The 5,000-nt window shown below is 41.2% G+C and overlaps 1 protein-coding gene across 5 annotated transcripts in view; it reads left to right on the top strand.

Moving 5' to 3' along the window:
* LOC125030713 (metalloendopeptidase OMA1, mitochondrial-like) overlaps positions 1-5,000 on the top strand; it is a 19,532-nt gene that overhangs the window by 1,921 nt on the left and 12,611 nt on the right. The window lies entirely within an intron of this gene.

Here is a 5,000-nt window from a genome sequence, read left to right as displayed (position 1 = left end):
AAAATACAATTTAGAGAAAAATGGATAAATATCATGTTAACATACAACCCTTGTAACAATATAACTAAAGAAGAACTTTAATATTATATAGACCGAATACAAGAGCCAAAGTTAATACTAGGGGGCTTTAATGCACATCATCCCAATTGGAACCCAGATACAAACAAGCATAGTAACATAACAGGAAATAACTTAGTAAAACTGATAAATCAAAATAATATAATATTGTTAACGCCAAAAGGTCAAATAACCCGAATAGACCCAGAAACAAACCGAGAAGCCACCTGAGATCTCGTTATAGGCTCACCCTCAGTAAGTCATCTAACAATAACAACAGGCCCACATCTAAATAGTGACCATCTTCCAATTATAATAAAAGATGATAATTATCAAATCTCATAAAAAATGTTAGAACAAAATGGAAATTCACAGAGGAAGGCTGGTCTGCCTATGAATCAGAGCTCATTCAAACAAATATAAATGTAAATTCAATAGAACTAATGAAACTAATAAAAGACACAGGAGAAAAGCATTTCAAATTCAACAGTAAAAAAAATAAACAACAAACCTAATAAGCCATGGTGGAATGAAAAATGTAATGAAATAATAAAGAAACAAAATAAGGCATATAACAAAAGGAGAAAACCAAATACAGAAAATATATTAAATTATAAGAAATTAGCAACAGAAGCTCAACAAATAATTTATAAAGAAAAAAAGGAATCCTGGGGAATTTTTTGCCTGAATAAATTTCTAAACTCCCACTAAAAAAGTATGGAATGTTATTAAAAAACAGACTGGTAAAACAACAAGAAGTGAATATCCCATGATAAATAATAACTTCCTAGTTATTCAGATATAAAAAAAGCTAGAACTATTTAAAGAAGAATACAAAAATATAACAAAAAAACTAATCACAGAAATGGAAAAAGAACAACTACTAAGCATTAATAATGAAGAAGATATAAATAAAGCTATAAGATTAGAGGAATTAATACAGGTTGTAAAAAATACAAAAATTGGCAAAACAAATGGCCCTGATAGAATTACATACAAATTTTATAAGAATGCCCCTAAGAACATATTAGAAATAATATTAAAAATCTTTAATAGATATTCCCCCCAATCCTTTGTCCGTTGATGTCGTGGGGGGGCTTAGGAGATGGAAACTAAGACCCAATGGGGAACTCCTCAACCTTGGGACTCAGCCATCAACTCAACTAATTTTGCATGGTCTTTTTTCCCACTCATACTTTTCGTTTTAGTTTCTTCACCAATCCCTTCTACTATCAACCTCCTAAGGTGTGAGAGCCGTGCTGAAAGGATGAAAGGCTGACTTTGTGCCAGTCCTGAACGGCCAGAGGGAACCATGGGCACGATATTCCCCTGCCTTACCTGGCCCTTACCCCTCAAGGGGACCCTGAGGGGTGGACTCTTTTCTCCCCAACATACTCCAGGCTTATCATGGCCAATAATGAAGACGTAATCCCACTTTTAGGGGCAATGAGGCTTGCCCCTTCATCAAATAGCCCCAATCCCAGCTCTCCTTTGACCAAGGCTCCGAACACTGCAACAACTACCCCCGCATCAATGCCTACTAGTACAGTATCAACCCTAATCAACAACCAACCCCCAGGAGACATTTCTACTCTCCCAACATGCTCAACTTCAACACCTTTACTCCCACAACCTTCTTTATCAACCACCCCATCTTCCCTTATTACTACCTTACAACCTTATTGCCCACCTCCCCATAACACTACCCCCCTCAACACTACTCCCTCCTCCACGCGTCTCTGCACTTCTACTACCCCCACCTCTACAAGAATCCTAAATACTCTATTTAGCCCAGCCAAATGGGACCGATTTTTCGTGATCCCTCCCACAGCTCCCTACTCTAAAAACACCCTCCTCTTCCAGCAATACCACCAAAAACAAGTAGGCAAAGTCTCTTTCCGTAGCCGACCTGACCACTCCCGTCTCATCACAGTAACAACTGAAAACCAAGCTATAGCATTAACAAAACTAACTGATCTATGTGGTAATCCCTTCCCTACAGAACCTCATCCAACCCTCAATACTTGCACCGGAACTGTCTATCTCCCCAACAGATTGCTCAATCTATGACAAAGAATGGTCAGATTGTGGAGAAGACTTACTTGCCTGTCTCACGGACTATGATGCGACATATGTACAATGCTACTCCATTCCTCCCAGAGGAAACCGTAAGAAATCCATTAACATTGCCAAAATTACTTTCCGTAGACATGACCTTCCCTTTAATGTTTACATAGGTGGGGAATCCCTACCTGTCCGACCATATCAACCTCCTCGTCAGTTCCAAAATTGTTGGCGTTTAGGACACCCAGCCAAACACTGTCATTCCACAGCCAGATGCCCGCTATGTGCCCAACCTGGCCATACATAATTAAACTGCTCTGCACAATCACGCACATGTGTAAACTGTGGCGGCCCCCATAATGTATTTTATAGAGGCTGCCCCACCTACAAATTTGAGTCTGAGGTAGCAACTCTCAGATTCAGACTTGGACTCACTCTACATGAAGCCAGACAGGAGGCTCGTTGACGAGGTTTTTCTCTTACCCCCTACGCTAGTAATGTCGCTCACTCTGCCACTCCCCCTACCCCCCAAGCTCCTACACCCTCTCCTAAACCTAACCCCCCTCCATCTAACTTCCCCTCTTCTACCTCCCACCTTCCCCAGTCAAATTCTTTTGCCATCCTAAATCCAGACACTCCAATCTCTACTCAGTCAAATTCTTTTGCCATCCTAAATCCAGACACTCTAATCTCTACTACAGCCCCAACACCTTCCCCTCTACCTCTCCGCACTACCCGCAGCAGACAGAATAAATGTTCTACCCCCTCTTCCCCTACCCCACAATCACCTCCACCTTCCTTTGCCCCTATTCTTCAGACACCATACTTCTCTTCCCCCCCTCACAAGAAAACCTTTATCTCACAAAACTCCCCAACCAACCCCATTACAGAAACTCTTGAAGATATCCAGAAATACATAATAGAGTCCCAAACTGATACCCATCCACCTTCAAATTCTACAATTCCCGTTCCCTCCACACTCAAAGTGACTGCTGATATCCATCCTCCTCCTCATATTCTCCCTAAACCCAATCCTCCTACCCCATCCCATCAAAACCCATCCCCCACGACTCCACCCCCACCTATATTAACCCTACCACCATCCCCTTTATCCCTTCCACTCCCTCCTGGATACACACGTGAATGTCACAAGTACCCTATTCCCCAGACCCTCTACCTCCCAACACACCTCCTGATACAATACCACCTCCCCAACCTCATTCTTTATCCCACCCTCTAGCACCTTCCCCTTCAAATTCTCCAACACGTACTACAATCGTTATCGCTAAATCAAAGAAAGTATAACTATCCTTCATTGGAACATCCGCGGTTTCCGCTCTCACAGACCTGACCTCCGACATATCCTCTCCTTTTAAAACCTATCCATTATATACCTTCAAGAAGCTTTTCTTACAAGTTCTCCAATACCAATCCCCAATTACCATTTTGTTTCTTCCCCACACTCCCTTTATGTCTCGTCCATACTTATCAATCAGGAAACACCTTATGTCATACCTCCCTTTCAAACCACTGTCCCTTGTACAGTTATTCGTATCTTTCTTCGCAGCTATATCTATATATATATATATATATATATATATATATATATATATATATATATATATGTATATGTATGTGTATGTGTATGTGTATGTGTATGTGTATGTGTATGTATACAGTATTATAATATATACATATACATACACATACATACATATATATTCATATATATCTCTATATCTACTATCTATCTATATATGCATGCTTGTCAAAGTTTACAGATGTCATGCTCATTACTTATCAAACTGGTAGACCATTTTCGGGGGGGGGGGGGGGGGGGGGGGGGGGGCTCTTTTTTTGCCGCTTTGGGAGAAGCATTGTGCTATTTTACGTCATTGTTTAAATTCCATCCGTCCAAAGAGAGAAAGAGAGAGAAACACTGGTGCTTTGATAGAGCTGACTGGCATACTTTCACTTCACTCTCTCCTATAGATACCCCTCCATCTTCCCTCTCATCCTATCAGAAATTATACAATTTTTCATAACTACAGTCCTAAGAGCTGCCCATACAGCTATCCCTCGAACCTCAAGACCCTATACCTCCAAATGTGTTCCTTGGTGGAATTCTGATTGCACTAAAGAACTCCGTGTAAAATGTGCAGCCTGGAACAGTTACCGCTACAAACGAGGTACCCCTCATCAACTATCAGCTCTTATCTCCTTTAAAAGAGCATCTGCCTGTTTTCGTCGTACAATCCAAAAAAGTAAAACAAATATCTGGCAAAATTATGTTTCCTCAATTACATCCTCTACATCTATCTCAAATGTTTGGCGCCAGATCCATAAACTATCAGGCAAACATCCCCCCCATCCAGCCCCCGTCCTCCATATTCGAGATACCCTCATCTCTGATCCTCCCGAAGTCACTAATGAACTGGGTGATTATTTCAGCCAGGTCAGTAGTGGCTCTCACCTTTCTCTACACTTCTCTTCTATTAAAACCATCAGGGAACGTACCCCCATTATCTTCACCCTATCCTCTGCTGAGACCTATAATGCTCCCTTTTCTTCCTCTGAACTCAGTGCTGCTTTAAAATTGTGCCACAACACTCATGAAGGCCCTGACGGTATTCACTACCCTATGCTCTGACAACTCCCATCTTCCTCATTATCCTTCCTATTAACAACTACTAACCACATATGGACATCAGGAAATTTTCCTTCTCATTGGCGAGAAGCTTTTATCCTCCCCTTCCTGAAACCCAATAAATCGGGTACCCTCCCTCAAGACTCGCCCCATCGCACTAACTAGCTGCTTATGCAGACTACTAGAGCGAATGGTTAACTTCCGCATAATGTGGTATTTTGAATCCCACAAT

The sequence above is a fragment of the Penaeus chinensis genome, chromosome 11 (assembly GCF_019202785.1).
Source record: "Penaeus chinensis breed Huanghai No. 1 chromosome 11, ASM1920278v2, whole genome shotgun sequence".
Classification (NCBI taxonomy): Eukaryota; Metazoa; Arthropoda; class Malacostraca; order Decapoda; family Penaeidae; genus Penaeus; species Penaeus chinensis.
Note: the sequence above shows the minus strand (reverse complement) of the source record. Positions and strands in the feature narration are given on the sequence as shown.